Genomic DNA, 19,110 nt, shown 5'->3' with positions numbered 1-19,110 from the left:
CTGAGGGTGACATGTACCAGGTTTCATCCCACTACAGAGAGCTTTTCCTCAGTTACTGTGAACATTTTTACTGAAAGACATTGAGGTGAGGTGAGGTGAAATGGGTTTAACGTCGTGTCCAAGATTATTGCACTTCTATAGCGACGTGCATGCACGTGTATGTGTGTGTGTGGCTGCTTGTACTATTCTGGACTGATGCCGATTTATAGTGCTAGCACACTGAGATGCCATGCCGCAGTTTAACATGAATACCCACTCAGACACAGTATACTGACACCGAGCCGACCACTCCTTGTTTTAGCCCCTTAATGCCGAGCGCCAGAAAGGGTAACAACAAGTACCATCTTTTAACGTCTTTTGGTATGACGCGGTCTGGGATCGAACCCCGGACCTTCCGCTCTCCGGGCGGACACTCTAACATTAGACCATGGAGGCGGTTGAAAGACATTGAGGGTTAATTTGACCTTCAATATCAGTTGGGACTATTTCAAAACCAATTGCAAAAGGTTATCCAGAAAATAAACCACTTATGAAGGCCCTAGGCAGAATTTTATGTAACAATAAAATATGTCTTATGCTACTCATTGAAATTAGGTCACTGTGACTTGTAACCACTGCTCATACATGTGTATTCAAATAATATAATATATAATACAACATGCATAATACTTAACAAATATCTCCAGAAATAGGCATTTTAGTGATAATGGAAAAAAAATGCTTGAATACTATGAAAGACCTTCACTATTGCCTTGATCTTACACTTCAATCCTTCATGAGTCATCACTTTTGACCTTGACAGTGAGTTTGACCTTCATTATCAGTGACAAATATTTCAAAAACATTTCAAAGAGCTATTCAGCACATAAACCAAATATGATGTCCTTTTTGTGGAATTCAATGAACATTGACGAAAATATGAAAATGATATACAACTTTATGTATGGGAGTTACTAAAGCCCCATTCACATGGACAATTTTACTTACGTGAGTAACTTTACTTATGGTGGCATGTGAACGCATTTGCTTACATGAGTAAATATACTCCTGGAGTAAAGAGACATGAGTAAAAGTATATTTGCTACACCTGATGAGGTCTAGTAAAAGTATATTTACTCATAAGTATAAATGCTCCTGGAGTATTTCTGGTCATGTGAACAGATTCTCTATTTGCTTACGTAAGCATATTAAATCCAAGATACTGATAATCAGGAAAATACGGCTGTAGTTCCTTGCAAAGAACATAACATGTTCATAAAATGTTTTGTGTGTCATGCGAAAGTTATCCATCTACAGTTTATCATCAAATGATCGTTTGACGACATTGTTCCACCAGTGTTGAGAACGTTCTCTCTTCCACAGTTCTCTTTCCTGGCATAATCCTAAGACTAATCCCATACTAAGGAAGTATGGAAAGTCTCTCTTTCGCCTCTGGTTGACTATCTTCGACAGCAACATGGCCTCAAATGATAAAAGTCCACAATTTATTTATGAAATGATGTTTACTTCTGCCTTGCATAAACTTCATGTGAACGCAATGTAAATATACTTTTGCTTACATATATACTCCATGAGTAAATTTGCTTACATGAGTAAATTTTGTCCATGTGAATGGGGCTTAAGACTTCTGCAGAAAATGGCACTTTAGATAAAAATGAAGTATATGTCGGTCATGCATGACCTTTTGCCAACTTTGACCCCTGCCCTAAGGAAGAGTTTGGTCATAAACAAACTTTTTGTCTGGCTATGACCTTTGACATAATAGATCAATGTGTCATCAGACTTTCCCAGAGCTAAGGAAACACATGTTATTCCTGAGATGTCCAAGCAATGCATGGTTTCATAAGATAACTGTGGCTATCAAACTGAGGCAAACTCTTGGAACATCCCCATTTACACAGCTGGCTAATGAAACATAAACAACAAACAATTATCAATTTCTTTTATTTATATGCCTATATCACACATTGAACAGTGTTCACATGATGGTTCCTGATGCAGTATGCACTTTCCTCCTATTCTTCAATACTCATAACAGAGCGGGATAACTGTTCGCTTGAAAGCATCAGCAGACCAAGCTCACCAGTTCAGAGTTACTTGCCCTCAATCCTCCTTTTCCTTCTATATTGCCATGGAAGAACAGGAACCAGGATGAGGGGAGGCCAGGCCCAGAGGTTATAAAACAGATTTCGTGCTCAACTCGGTTTCGTGCTCAAATACATGCTCATGCTCAAGTTCGTACTCAGTTGAGATTTGTACTCAAGCAGAGGTTATAAAACATTTTGAGTCTGTCCTCAGCTGAGATCAACTCATGCTCGGCTTGAGCATGCTCAAAGGACTCTTTGTTTATGAAATAAGTGGAAATTTGGAACTCTTCTGTCGAGACATTCGTGACCAACTCGTGTTATTCCGGGACAAGCCGAATAGCGGCTCGTGCACCTCTCGTGGCCATTTTTGTGACCGGGTTCCGTCTAAGCACAAACGGGCATACCTAAAACAATTGTCAACTCGTTGCGTAATGGTTCACATATATTTCCTCATATATTATATATATTTCAGATGCAATTTAAAGCACATCGGGACATGCGGAATTATACAGTATGATTGAACACATTTAACTGTGTGTTGGGTATATTTTTAGATACAAGACATATGTAAAATCAAAAATTATTTCTGAGGGATTCTTTGACGAAGAACTTGAAATCATACGCGCATTCTGATTGGTTTGTCGTATTTTCGCACATAACATTCATCGACAGGGGGACGAGTCTTCTTGCAGGTTACGGAAAGGGGCGAGTGGTGACGAATGCCGTCGAGAATGGTAAGAAAACAACCCGGATGTTGTCGTCTGCTTATTTATAATGGCAACGGAGGGCGTGACCGAATCAGGAAGGTGGGTAAGGGGTGGTCAGAAGCGGAGGAGGTGCCGTATTCGACATAATAGGCGCCCAGGGCTCTCTCAAAGTTAGAAATAGGGGGCTCTTATTAGAATATTTTTTTGGTGATAAACAAGAGTTGAAAGATCGTAAATTTCATGGTTTATGCTGTCAGCCAGAAATGTTCATATATGACAGATACATTTTTTCCAGAATTTAATTTTCCATAATTAAGAATGCACATAACATGCGTATTATACGCGAATAAATAAGTCTTGTGAACATTGATCAATCGGAAGGGGTGCTAATTGGGATTGTTCACTAGCCAATATATTAGAAAACACCGCCGTGGGTGCTCATTAGAGCGGGGCGCTCATTTCGTCGAATACGTTATGTCTCATCCAGGAAGTTGTACAACGAGAGCAACTGTTGGGAAGTCCATCTATCGACAGCGGACCGATGGATGGCAAAGTATCACGGACATCGTCAACACGTAAGTTGTTCATATGTTATCGTTTAATATCATTTGCAGCATGGTACGCTATATTATCGCGGTAGTAAAGTTATAAATATGTCATTCAAATGTTCATTCAACTTTTATGACACAGGATTGATCGATGCTGATTTTCTTTACCGAGTTCGGTAAAACAAAGTACCTGTCATAAGCGAGGTAAAAAATTAAGGGCGGGCTGTGTCTTCTCGTCCCACTGTAATTGTGGTAGAATACGTGTGAATTATGTGGTTTACATTACTTCCTGTTTGGATTAGACCGCCTCCGTGGTCTTGTGGTAGAGCGTCCGCCCGGAGAGCGGAAGGTCAGGGGTTCGATCCCCGGCCGCGTCATACCAAAAGACGTTAAAAGATGGTACTTGTTGTTACCCTGTCTGGCGCATTGAGGGGCTAAAACAAGGACTGGTCGACTCGGAGTCAGTATACTGTGTCTGAGTGGGGTATTCATGTTAATCTGCGGCATGGTATCTCAGTGAGCTAGCACTATAAATCGGCATCAGTCCAGACTTGTACAAGCAGCCACACAAACACACACGTACATGCACGTCGCTAAATAAGTGCAATAATCTTGGACGCGACGTTAAACCCAATTTCACCACACCTCACCTGTTTGGATTATGCATATTCACTATTCATATGATCTAGGTTGGGTCAAGTGAGTGAGTACGGTTTTACGCCGCTTTTAGCAATATTCCAGCAATATCACGGCGGGTGGTTGGGTCAAGGTCAAGGGACATCTTCCAAACAGTTTTTGTGGATTCTTTTGTAACCAATTCTGAGTGGAGGTAGGGGTAATTAAGTTATGAAGTTCTTTCGAGTAGCCGTGATATATCGGAACGTGTCCTGTATTCGATCATGCGGTGAAATGTGGTGCCAAGATTTGCATAAGTAAACAGTCGAAAATTCATGACAAGCACTCTCTTGATATGCCTGATTCTTCGGTGCATGAACTTTATTGTATATAATCTTAATGGAGACATGTATTTTCATCCGCTTTCCCCTCCACAATTCCTTGACAGTGGAGAAGAAAACATGTTCTGGGCCCCGTTCCTCAAAGCGATCTTAGCGCTACGATGACCGTAAGCCTATGTTAAAGTATGGGACTTACGATCACCTTAGTGCTAAGATCGCTTTGAGGAACGGGGCCCTGTATATTAATTTTCAAATTATATCTCTTCTTTCATATACTTTCAGAAGCCACATACTTTTGGAAGTAAAAAAGAAGTACTTAAATTTGAAACAAAGAGGTACTCTTTTATATTAGAAAAATACTAAGAGACATATTGTGTCTCAATGTTAATCCATCATAATGTATTAAATGGTTATTATATAATTGATGAAACACATGTTTATCGCTTAATAACACATGAACATGTGTGAATGAAACCCAAATTTAATATTTCAATATATATGTTATTGTTACTGAAACTAAACTTCAAGTTTGTATTGTAGCTAAAAGCAAGATCGATGGCCTCAAAAGGTCAATGGCCACAACTGGAGGAGGGCCTCCACTCCAAGCACTGTCCAACGCGGACGAGGTCCTTTGTCAGTCTTTGGAGGGGAGGCCAGGTATTCATGGCCTAGAACATGGCATTGGCACTGATGGCATGGTCAGTTTAATATGTAAAAGATTGATGTAAATTTTAAGGCCAACTATTTCTCATTAATGTTGGTTATGGTGACACCTATCACCTGGGACAATGTATTTGGATGACAAAAATATATATCAAATATAGTACAAACAAATCAAGTACTGTCAAAAGCGAAGGAAACAAATATTTTTTCAGACACCAACTTTATATGCCTGTGATCAAAGTAATGAATACATTTGTTGTGAAATGCACTGGTATAAAATCATTCAAATAATGATTAATCTTTGTCAGATAATCAAATTAATCACTCATCACAATTTCAGTCGCAAATACAATTGTTTTTGTCAATTCTAACTTTTAAAATGTTAAAATAGCTTCATTACTGTATTTTTAATATTCTGTTCACTTCAGTCATTCCTGAAACTGGCAATGTAGCTGCCGCTGCACCAGAAGGTAATACATATCATATGTCTGAATACTATTAACATGTATTATTATACATAATCACATCTGGGGGCACGGGTGGCCCAGTCGTCCAAGGCGCTGCGATTCGCTGTGCAGAGTTGCGTCCCTTGGGCACGCCAGAAACCTATGATTGTGGGTTCGAATCCCGGTTCGCGCCGATTATGTTTCTAGGTTTGTCAGCACCATACCCGTGCTCGTGGGTTTCACCGAAGTGGTAAACGTCTGAGACCTGCATCACTTCGGGCTTTCCTCCCACATTAAGCTGACACGCCGTGATATGACTGGAATACTGTTAAAAGCAGCGTTAAACCCAACTCACTCACTCACTCACTCATAATCACATCTATAACATGGGACATATATCTAATTACTCTGTGGGTTGTCTCCCTTATATCAGTCACATGGGCGGATACATTTTTTTCGAAATAAAAAGGGGGGTGTGCACCCCTGCACCCCCCTTTTTATTTCGAAAGAAATCTTTATTTCTGTATAAATTACCACCATAGACAATAAATAAAACTTAGTTGTGCACCCCCCCTTTTAAAAAAAGCTGTATCTGCCTCTGGGTCATGTCTTGAACATAATACCAAAATTTCCAACATGTATTGTAGAGCATAGTTTGCTATTCCTGTCATAACATTATTGTCTGAGCTGACACATTGTATACAATCAATGTAATTATTCTCAATTAATAACATTAAATTATAACTTTAGTTTGTGACTTTTCAATGTTAAAAATTGTATCCCGTTATTTACAGGTCTGCAAGGTGAAGCGCAACACATTGAATATATCATTTTAAAAATAACAGTGTATGATATGACGTTAAAAGATTGTACTTGTTGTTACCTTGCCTGGCGTTCGGCATTAAGGGACTAAAACAAGGACTGACCGGCTCGGAGTCAGTATAAACCAGTATGTGTTTTCATGATGTAAAAGACTCATATAATGCATTTTTTTATTTCTAATATATTTACGACACAGAAACACACTCTCTAATTATTGTAATATCTATTCGTCACACATTCATCTCGAAACAAACAAACAAGTCACGAGCCATGCAAAACAGAAAACCGAAGGATCTGAGTAATATCTGTAGAACATATTACTATATACTAAATAATGAACATTTTCAGAGTTTATTTCAGTATATTCAAGATTGCAGTTACAGATCAAATTTATGTTTGCATAATCCTTCTACAATACTAGTATAATACTACTACTAATAAAATATGACCTTTGTATGGATTGTATGGTTTTACTTATAGTTTATGCAATTTGTGTAGACCTAGATGATGAATACCATGCACTTTTCATTTGTCCGGCTGATACTAACATTAGGTCAAGATATTTGTCCTTCATACAGACTATTATGAATATCCTAACATGTGTAACAGGACAGGCTTTGGGCACTTTAGGACACCATGACTTTGCGTTGTGATTCTTTTATCAAGAAGATATTGATGCCGAAAATACGAAAGAAGGTGTCTATGGTCCCTCTGTCTGTCCTTTACGACCTCAGTTCGTTGGATCTAGGGAGGTGATTCACAACAAAATATAATAAGTTTCAACAGTTTATTACAGAAAAATAAACAAAACGAAAAAAGAACTCAACAACAATTACAAATCAGTCAATCCTATTCCTAACTAAAATTTACATTATTAAGCCAAAAATCCTACTTACTTATACCTTAAGAATAAAACTCAAAAACAGCCTAAAGCAAACGAACAAACCCCTCACTAACCCACTTTAATCCCTACAGCATCCTCAACACGGTCTACGAGGACAAACAAACCATCCTTCCAAACCTCTGAACATAATCGGTCAATGTAGCTACATCACATAGCTTACATTATTTCCTAATTAAATCCACCCGTCCAACCCACCTTTATAACAATTTACCCATGAATTCTAAAGTTGCCACATAATTTAGATCTTTATTGCCTAAAATCACGAGGGATTGGGGAATTGTTCGACCTCCAAACAGGGTAATTTGGTGTGGTCTCCCTCACCCGTAATGATCTTCCCGATCATGCCAGACAATGAGAGCATTCGCGCCAATCTCTTATATACCCACAAGGACACGTAACCTCTGGGTCAACGCGTCTAAACAGTGCAGCCCCTGGCTAATCCAGTCTGTCACCAACCAATCGGAGCGCTCTTACCATACGACCCACGACTGTAAACACTAAATCGGCATGCAGCCGACAAACGCACATGCCCGCACGTGGGGCAAGATCTGAAACGTGCTACATATCGGTAAGGAGCTATTAACCACGTAAATGCTACCATCTATCCTACATAATCAGAGGAAATTTCAATATTTCTACACATGCATAATTTCTGTATCTTTACTCACAACAAATGACAGCATTTTGTTCCAGCTAACTCTTTATCTTGTTCAAATTTAGAAATTAAGAAACAAATATGAATTGAAGTGCTCTGTCACAATGTGCAATGTTAGTAATTTGAACTAGTCCTGCAGTTCATGCCAAAGTGTCCAATTGTCAGTGTATGAAAGAACTTTTACACATTTGCCATTTTTCAGGTTTTTGCTATACCTTATCATTGTAAGGACTTGGGGACTAAAAATGTTAGTTTCTACCATAGTATGTGCCCTATATTATCCAATATTCTGCACTGTACTTGCCGTAAAAGGTGACTATGCTTGTCATAACAGGCGACAAACGAGATCGGGTGGTCAGACTCGCTGGCTTGGTTGATACATGTCATCGATCCCAATTGCGTGGATCGATGTTCTTGATATCAATCACTGGATTGTCTGGTCCAGACACAATTACTTTACAGTCCGCCGTCATATAGCTAGAATATTGCTGAGTGAGGAGTTAAACAACAAATAAATCAGCACTGTTGGCATAGCCAGACTATACAAAATAAATATTGTTCCATTTTGTGCACTGCTTGTATCTGAATAAAACATCGAGTAGACCAAGTAAATAAATTATAGTATTTGGCCTAAGTCTATAACGTTAAAAAACTTCATCCACATCTAAATCTTCCAGCGGGTTTGAACTATCTCGAAACACTCTCGGAACACGGATTTTCCGCCTCGCTTGTCACGTCTGTAGCAGGTGAGCTGCCATTGTTGTTATCAAACTCAGCGTTGAGCACGGTCCAAAGCGTACTTGAGATCGTACGTATTTCATGCTCAAGTTGAGCACGAAAACGTACTCAGATTATTTATAACCCCTGTTTATTGAGTCTGAGTTTTGAGTTGAGCACGAAACCGGATTTGAGTCCCATTCAGCATTCCTTTCAAGTGATTACCACATGGGCCAAGACAACAATTTCTTCAACGTCCTTGTAGGGTCCCACTCCGACTTGGCATTGGTTGGTCTTCTCACATTAGCCAGACCAGCCTTTGTGAGTGTGTCCCAGTGTCACTTGGCATATAACTCCTCGGTAGGCCCCCATTGAAATAACAGGACTCTCCTCATCGCTGTCTGCCAATCACTTTGGAACTCTGGAGGGGTCCTTCCAGACTGACAACCTGGAGACCTCATCCAGGGATCTCAAGCTGGACTTCAGTTTCTGCAGAATTGTGTATAAAGATTGTAGCAATAAAATATAATTGTTGCAACATGTACTTACAGATAGAAGGCAGCAAATTCACTTAATTTATCATATATGAGTCTTGTTATATACCAAATATTTGAGATATTTATTGTTCCATGCTGATGAGTTGAAATAATCATTAACTGAAATCTCTTAGAAAGGTTCCCAGCAACCTATGCTTGCCATACAAGCCAAAGTAATTGATGAGGTAGTTAGTAGGCTCATTGATTGTACCCCAATGCAATCTCATTAAAATCAGATCTTAGTTCTCGATACTGCTAAACAAAGATCTGAGGACATCCCATTAGGGGTCACGTCAGAATGACCTTTCATGTGACCAATCAGAGCGTCACTTACCGGATCATGAAAGTGACAGTCGGAATGTGATTTCTGATCATGCAACCTTGAAAACTTTAACACGGGATATTCCGAACGATAAATACGGACTTAACAACTGAATTCATACAAACTAGACCATCTATCAGCCATTCCAGAATGTTCTTTTGTGCAGGTTTTTTTAAGGGAAATTTTTTCAAAATATGTTTCGAAGCCCATTTGAAATTAGTGCCGTAAAGCATGAGAAAGCTGCCTTCTGATTGGCTACTGTCGACTCCTTGTCAGTCATTCCATTGGTCAGTCAGTGTTCGCAAAAGGTCGGTCTAACGTGACCCGTAATGGGATGTCCTCATATCTTTGTTTAGTGGTAGTGAGAACTAAGATCTGATTTTAATGAGATTGACCCCAATAACGTGGGATATTGTCCATAACAGTCATCATTGGTGTGTCTGGATTGAGTTCATGACGTTAATCACTGGTTTGTCTGGTTGATATTTGAGATTTGATTATTTATGATCCTTGTCATATAGCCGAACTATTGCTGGATGTTGTGTTAAATGAGTGAGTTTGGTTTAACGCCACTTTGAACAGTATTCCAGTTATATCATGGCATGTTAGCTTGATGTGGGAAGAAAGCCCAAAGTGATGCAGGTCTTACATGTTTACCACTTTGATGAAACCCACAAGCAAGTGTATGATGCTAACAAACCCAGAAACATAATCGGGGCGAACCCATGACCATTGGTTTCTGTCAAGCCCAAGGGATGCAACTATGCACAGAAAGTTGTGGTGCCTTAGATAATTGGGCCATCCGTGCCCACACAGTGTTAAAGAACAAGCAAACTGAAGAAGAAATATTTGCAGAATAGCCACATGAACATGATGAACCAAACAGAATAATCTCAAATATTTAGCACTCACTGCTATTTTCTCTTTATCCTCATTGCTTCTCTTCTATTGTCTTCTTTCTTCCTTCTTTCCACTGATGCTGTGCAGATGACTGTCTCTTTTATTCATCCAGACTGCAAACATAAGTAGCACTCACATTACAGAAATGTCCAAACTGTACATTGGATTCAGTTGAAAAGACCCCAGTGGAGTTTCCAACTTAGAGGGGCGGTCGGGTAGCCTAGTGGTTAAAGCGTTCGCTCGTCACGCCGAAGACCCGGGTTCGATTCCCGACATGGGTACAATGTGTGAAGCCCATTTCTGGTGTCCCCCGCCTTGATATTGTTGGAATATTGCTAAAAGCGGCGTAAAACCATATTCACTCACTCACTCACTCCAACTTAAAACTGTCCTTATCGAAATATTTCATGTCAAACATTCAGAGATAAAACTTAACCCCATATTTAACAACTGTCGAACAGAGTTTCGACAGCAAAGTCAGGGTCATTGAACACACACTTTACATTGGGAATCACTTGTTGCACAAAGATTCTCGCCATGGTCCAAGTCATTCCATGAATTATTGATATATTTTCTTGAAATGCAGATTAATGCAATGATTGTTAAGGACAAAAATACTGACTGGTATGAATGATTGACTGGCTCTTTGTTTTCATATTCGACATGCACCAATGAAAGCTCATAGTCGTACTCCGAAAACAAGACATGTGAACTGTCATCTAAAGTTTTCTGACTGTCCCTTTTTCACAATTTGCTGCTCATAATACATAACCGTATTCAACGTAATAAGCCCTCCCGCTCTAATAATATTTGCTCATATATTGGCTAGTGAACAATCACAATTAGCACCCTTCCTATTGATCAATGTACACAAGACTTATTTATTTGTGTATAATACGTTTCTTATGTGCACCCTTAATTATGGGCAATTAAATTATGGAAAAATATATCTGTCGTATATAAACATTTCAGACTGTCAGCATAAATCACGAAATTTATGATCTTTCAAAGTTGTTGTTTTTCACCAAAATAATATTCTAATAAGAGCCCCTATTTATAATTTTGAGAGCGACCTGTGCACTTAAAATGTCAAATACGGTATTTGCAATTTTGTGTTTTACATTTTTGTTTAAACAGACAGACCCCCATACCAGCAGTGGAAACTGAAAGATAAAATACTTTGTATGAAGCTCATACAAAACAAGGACATAACAGTGTAATCATTATTATAATATCTTAAGTGTCAAAGAAAATAAAGTCTTTGCTGGCCATTATTGTAAATTTTAGTCTGTATTAGCATCCCATGAAAGTGTAGAGTTAATAATCGTTCCAAGATATTTGTCTGATTAACAATTTCAATTTTCTTCATTATTTATCAGAACCGTGAAAATTCTGAGGTAGAATAGTTCTTCAGCAACCCATACTTGCCGTAAAAGGCGACTATGCTTGCCGTAAGAGGTGACTAACGGGATCAGGTGGTCAGGCTCGCTGACTTGTTTGATGCATGTCATCGATCCCAATTGCATGGATTGATGCTCATGATGTCAATCACTGGATTGTCTGGTCCAGACTTGATTATTTTACAGACCGCCGTCATATAGCTGGAATATTACTGAGTACGGCGTTAAACAACAAAGAAACAAACAAAATCATTATCTATCAAAAGCGGATCTAAATTGGATCACCTTGTTTTGGACACTAATCCATTGTCCCGATACTGACGTTGTATTTGATCAAGACACACACACACAACCCCGCCCAATTGTTTTGTCCTTGTACTAAGCATCCAAAAGCTTGTTTAGAGCATCCCTTTTCCCAGGTTAATGCAAGGAAAGACAAAAATGTTGCTGAAAAATAATGTATTGTACCATGATAAAAAAAGAAAGAAAATGCATTTAGGTCATGGTACATATCAATTATCTTTATGTACTTGATTATTATTTTAAAAAACAAATAATTGGGCGGCCATTCGGTCAAAAAATACAAAGTTGAAAAAGGGACAAAAGTACGCAATTAAGGTCAAATATTACTAATAAAGAACAAAATGTTACTACTAAAGGTCAAAATAAGTATTAATAGTCAAATGTTACGAAAAGACTTCATAAGAAATGAAAGAACAATGTCTTTGAAAGAACGTCAGTGAGCACGAAAGGACGTTTTCAATTAAGAACGTCAGTGAGCACGAACGGACTTTGACAATAAAGAACGTCAGTGAGCACGAAAGGACATTTCAATAAAGAACGTCAGTGAGCACGAAAGGACGTTGACAATAAAGAACGACAAGCATAGTCACCTTTTAATAAGGTCTAAATGTACAAAGAGAATTTATCATAGAAAAGGAGATATCGTTTGGTTGATTTCAGAGGCTATTAAATCACAATAAACCTATGGGCGGCCATTCTGTTAAAAAATACAAAGTTAAACAAAAGGACAAAAGAACACAATAAAGGTCAAATATTACGAATAAAGAACTAAATGGTACTAATAAAGGTCAAAATACAAAACAATGAGACGCCAGTTAAAAAATAAAAAAGTTGAAATAAAGGTCACAATATTAATACTCAAATGTTACGAAAAGACGTCATAAGAAAAGAAAGAGCAATGTGTACGAACGTCAGTGAGCACGAAAGGACGTTGACAATAAAGAACGCAATTTGTAAAACATTCCAAGTTTTAATCGGCTTGTTCCGACATGTATATGATAACTGAATGCATGCCGAGGTGCGCAGTGTATTACGTCACTTCTCGTGCACTCACTGTCTGACGTCACACATATATATATACATGTATTTATAATGTATAATGTACACATTGTGTATAAACATGTTACGTTAAGCTTTGTCACCGCTTAGGGCCTTTTCATAAATACAGTATACTGTGTAATCTAACATCTGCCTAACATTGGTACATGTATTTTGTATACAACCTTCAAAAAACTCTTAACGCTAAACTAGGATTCATCTACAGTGATCCAGTAACTGTTCATGCTTGGTGCAACACGAGGGTGCTATGATGCCGAGTTTTGTTTCAGACGCACATTTTCATCTGAAAAGTGAACGTTGTGCAAGAGTTTGTTTTATTTAACAGCTTTTGGAAAAGTGTGTGCGAACAAAATGCTGCCTAATATCTGAACAACAAATATATATACCAAATGCATTTGAATGCAGATGTATAACTTACACATTTGTTAGGAAAAATAGCTCGCCATGAATAAAGAAAATAGATTTTCATCTATGATGCCAGTGTTCGTTTTCAAACCATATTTACTTCGTTTGTTTACATCCACATTGATATTTGTGACAAAGACAACTTGTTAGTTGATGCTGTAATGTACGCGTAATTCAGGGATGTATGTATCGCAGCTGTGTCTGAAATATATGTGATGTTACATGCGTCTCATAACTGGCCTACGTGATGAAGTCATCTCAGTCTTCCCTACAAGCAACGGCTTCTTCAACATCAGCGACTTCATCCAAGGTACTCCAGGAACACCGTAATTTGTTTGCACGGAGTAGGGCAGACACCAGAGTAAGTGTTAATAATTTTTAATTATACTTATTGCTCATTATGTACTTATTGCTCATAATACTTAATTATACTTCTAGGCCTGCAGATTCACACAAGAATCTTTAGGAGTATTTTCTGTGCAGCAGTTGTATTTCAGGGATATATGCATCGTCTATGACCGTATAACTAGATTTAAAGCAGGGATAATTCTAGGATAGGGCCTTGTGCTTTCAGCCCCTAAATTTAAAAAATAAAAAAAGGCCCATATTTCAAATACAATGGGGCATCTTAACATTTTGCTGTATGGGCAAGTGTGGTTGTGGTTGGAATATTTGAAATTTTCACATATAGGGCCCTTGTCAGAAAGTTCCTAGAGTGAACCCTGTCTAAAGGCACTAGGCACAATGTATACTAGGCACAACATCTAGCATGTTTAGGGGTAGATCTATGTATAGTCTCTATTTCTGACAATTTCTTTTATATTTAATGCTTTACTAGCAGAAAATAATACATATAATTGATACAGATTAGGTCAGTGCGACACTGAATCAAGAAAATACAATATCGAAGACTCCACGTGTAAATATATACTGAAACGCATCGCCAACACAAGGCGAGTTAAATTACTTAAACGTACGTTGAGTATTACTCCAGCAACCAAATTGAATCTTTTTTTTAAAAAAAGGTAGTAAATAGATTTAGACATACAAAGATATTTTTCAAAACCTTTTCTGTCATGTTTGTAATAGGCCTAGACTATTATTTATAATTACCTTTAGGGCTTTTCGTGATAGAACTAGATCTAGGCCTACTGCAGAATGCAAATTTGGCAAATTTTGAATTCTTATAAGTATAATTTCGAACTTTGAAGCCATTCATGACGTTCTCTATCACAAAGTTCTTGAGTATTGAGGATTTTATTGACAAATTGTATCCATTGTAACCTTTCACAAAAATTAACCATCTGCACAATAAGTTGTTAAAAGTTGCTGGTTACCTTATTTGTTGCCATATATACCAAATTGAGATAGCCCAAGAACTCTTTTGTAATTTCTTGTATACTGTTTAACTGGTGTCATCCCGATTGGCCTACTTCCCGTTTGGCCTGACCTGTGAAGATTCCGGGGTAGAACAGGTCATCAGCAACCCATGCTTGCCGTAAAAGGTGACTATGCTTGTCGTAAAAGGCGACTAACAGGATCGGGTGGTCAGGCTCGCTGACTTGGTTGATGCATGTCATCGATCGCAATTGCATGGACCGTTGTTCATGATGTCAATCATTGGATTGTCTGGTCCAGACTCGATTATTTACAGACCGCCGTCATATAGCTGGAAAATTGCTGAGTGCGGCGTTAAACAACAAACCAACCAACCAACCAACCAAATCCCATTTGGCCTACGCTTTTAGAGGATTTAATTACGGTAAGTAATCGGTTGGTTGATCACTCACTAACTACCCGTCTCCCCCCGAGTGATGAAAATGAACCAGTCCAACAACAGAGAAATACAAGCTAACAGAATCTTTTTAATGTAATTTAATAAGGATTCCTACTGCATCTACTAATGCCAAGGAAGATATTTCTCCTTGTTGGTGTCCGTCTCGGAGTCAGAGCTGACCATCGAGGTACACATATTTTCTCTACCGAGGTGGAGGCTTGGCACCATGGGCCAGCTGGGCTAGATGTCTGGTGTGGCTCATCTTCCCGAGGCAAGAGAGTTAACTGACCATAAAAGTCCAGTTTCCACCCTTGCCGAACAAGGCTGGTATTATGGAGTTACATTTTGGCTGGACTAACGAGTCTATGCATAGTCCAATCAAAATTGCGCACCGAAATAGAAATCCGGTTCGTAAACTGTCGTGCAGATTTCGGTCGATTGCAGGATTTGCAAATCATGTGCACTACCAACTCATTGTCAGCAGATATTTACCAAATCTTCTCATGTTTTTAATCAAGGTGCTCACGTGATTTGATGCATTTCGCGATTTTTTATTGCTGTTTGGAGATCATGTATATTAATGAGTTTGTTAATGGGTAAGTGTGTGTGTGGGGGGTCTGTTTTGGTATGTAGGTTGTGTTTTTATGGTGTCTTGTATGTGTTTTAAGTGGTTGGTGGAGCTACTGGAGGCCGAGAAGTGGGCAGCCATGGCGTTAGCCTTTTCTTTATCCGTTTTTAACGAGGGAAACTTGGGCATATTAAACGTCTTAGCATTACCTTTAATGGCTTTAAATCTTTTCCATAGTAATTTGGAGTTTTGTTTGCCCAGCCTCAAAGTTGATGTGAAAGTTTGCCAATGTTTTCTTTTGGCTGCCTTGATTAATTCCTTGGTTTGATTTCTTTGTTTGCGGGCCAAATGGAGTTAAGTAATATCATGTTTTGCCTTATTTAGTGCTCTTTTCCTGAGTTTTCTGGATTCGATATCTGGGCTCCACCATGGTACTGGGTTGTGTGTATGGTTTGTTTTAGTGGTGGGTATGCATTTCATAGCTATGTTGTAGAGTGTGTTACTAAGGTTTGTGTTGAATGTGTCGATGTCAGTGTTATGTATGTTCTGTGTGTCTATTCTGTTGCAGAGTGTGGTGAATTCCTGCCAGTCGGCTTTAACGAAGTTAAATTTGGTTTGTTGGGGGTTGTCTAATGGGGGATTTGGGTCAGAGGGGGGGTGGGGGGTTGATATGGTGAGAGATATTTTTATGGGGTAGTGATTGCTACCCCAGGTGTCACAGTGAGGTTGCAAGGTCAGTTTTTGGAAAAAATGTGGGGTGGAGATGGAGAGGTCTACTGCTGTGGGGGATTGGAGGTGGCTAGTGGGGAATCTAGTGGCGTGATTATCGTTCAGGCAGACAAGGCTATTGGTGTCTAACCATTCTAGTAGAAATTTTTCAAATTTGTCCAAATAGTTTTTTGTGCCTCACAGTGGGTGATGAGCATTGAAATCACCTAAAATGAGGGTGTTTGGGCTTATAAATTTCTAAATCCTCGGGGGTGAAGGGCTTGGTCTTAGTGTGGTAACAATTTATAACAGTGATTTTTGTGTCACTTATAATGATGTTGACTGCCAGGACTTCTAAATTAGGTGTAGGAATGGAGATTTCATCATAATGGATGCTGTTTCTGATGAAAAGGCCCAGGCCTCCATGAGGGGGTCCTGGTTTATTGGGTGGTCTGGCTCTATCTTGCCGAAGGAAAGTGTAGCCTGGCAATTTGAAGGCTTTTTGGGAGATATTTTAGTTTCTTGAACAGCAATAACATAGGGGTCAATTTTGTTTACGGCGATGAGGGCCTTGAGTTCATGCTCCCCGTTGGAGGTGAGACCGTTGCAGTTCCACTGTAGAAACACCATGATCAGAAATAGTAGTTAAGTGGTCTAATTTAAGATAAGTACATGGTGTTTTGAGGCAGATTTGGAACATGGGCTGGGGGCTGGTTTGGTTTTACTTTAGTGCTTTGATGGCTGTTTGGAAGTGCTGGTATGGTTTTTGGTAAAGGTTAGACACCAGGGCAAGGGTGTGGAGTTTTTTTGGCGTGGGGCTTTTGATAAGGAGAGCTGCCGACAGGAATTCAATGATTTTGTTGGTGTTTGTATGTAGCTTTTTGGGGGTGATTGGTTGTGGGTTGCTTGTCTGAGTGATTGTATTTTTTGGGCGATGAGAGGTTTCTTGGAAAGGTGGGCTTTGGCTTTGTGTGGTCGGGTTTTAGACTGTGGTTGTGTAACTGATCTGAAGAGTGCTTGTAGTGGGGTCTGCGTGGTTAGGGGATTGGGAGGGGGGTGATTACTAGAGCAGGGGTAGGGGGAGGGGGCATTGGGAAAGGGTGGGGTGGGGTAGCAGGGGTTGTTTCGGCTAGGGGTGGGTCTTGGGTCTTGTGGGTGGGGGTATGGCGGTGGTGGGGTGGGGTTGACTTGGTTCGGTTTGTTCGGGTATGGTAGTGTTCAGTGTGGGGAGTGGGGGACGGCGTTTGTTTCGTAGGAGTGTGTCTGGGTCGTTGGCAGTGGGGTAGAGAAAAGTTGTTTGCGTTTTGTTTGTGGGGGGGCGGGGTTCTGTCGGGGGTGGGGTCAGGTAGTATTGATGAGGTGTCTGAGGTGTCTTCATATTCAGGGAGGCTGTTATATGTTTGAATAATTCTGGCCGGTTTTGGGAGGTGTTCTTGTTTGATGTGTTTGTTCAGCCGAAGGATGTGTTTTTGTTTGAGGGGACATGTATTTTGCGTGGCTGTATGTCCTTCGGTGTCACAGTGTATGCAGTAGGCCGCCCATGTGCATTCTATGGTTTCGTGGCGAAGGGATCCACATTTCTGGCACATGGGCGGTTGGCGGCAGGTAGCAGTGATATGGTTGTAAGAGTGGCAGATGTTGCATTGTGGTTTGTTTTTTCTTATTGGGTGTACTTTGTATTTGAGGGCTCCAAAGACTATGTGTGTGGGGAGTGTTGTGGCTTTAAATGTGAGAAATATTGTTTGCATCGTCGTTCTGCCAGGTATGGGTGTTCTGTTGTTGATTCTTTTGTAGTCTGTTATTTCTGGTTTGGATTTGAGTTGGTTTACTGTTATATCCTCCTGTGTGTCCTTGTGATCTATGTAGATGACCCCCGGTATTTGTATTAGCCATTTGTTGTTTGCCATGTAATGTTTAAGCCATCTATTATTGGGTGTCTGCGAGCCTGATTTAGTGTGTCTTGTGATGGGAAGGTGACCTTGAACCCTCTGCCGCATCTGTTTATATATTTGTATGATATTTGGGTTTTTTGGAGGAAGAGGGTGAACTTGTTATTTAATAAAGTGACGGTTAGTGGTGTGGATGTGGTTGAGAAGGCTAGTAATATATGTTTTGTGGTGGTGGGTGCTATTGCTTGGGCGTTAGTTGTGGTGGTGGGGGGGTTTGGGAGGTGTCTGCAGGGGAGTGGTGAGGGCGCTTGGTGGGTTTGGAGGATGGGGGTTTGGTTGGAGGGTGGTTTGGTAATTTCCGTGGGTTTGTATTTTGGGGGTGGGGGGGGTGGGGAGGTGATGTTGCTGTGGGGTTGGTGGAAGAAGAATTCTTCAAAATCAAGCCCAAATTCAAAGGGGACAGGGTTCTGGTTGTGTGTGAGTCCGGGGGAGTGTTGTCTGAGTGGATGGAGGTGATGAATATGGAGTCTGTTTGGGGGATGTGGGTGTGGGGGTTGTGGATGACATGGTTTGGATAGTTGGCAACAATCATGGAATGATAAAACACTGGGATGACAATGGGTAAAGTACAATAGTTAATAGTAAATGAAGCTTGAGATGGATATAATCAATATGAAACTTGGTGTAATTAGAGGGGAGAGGGAGATGGTTAAAGAGACTTAGCTACACGTGAGTGTC

Source organism: Haliotis rufescens, unplaced genomic scaffold, assembly GCF_023055435.1.
Source record: "Haliotis rufescens isolate VD_foot unplaced genomic scaffold, xgHalRufe1.0.p SCAF_14, whole genome shotgun sequence".
NCBI lineage: Eukaryota > Metazoa > Mollusca > Gastropoda > Lepetellida > Haliotidae > Haliotis > Haliotis rufescens.
This window is presented reverse-complemented; position numbering follows the sequence as displayed.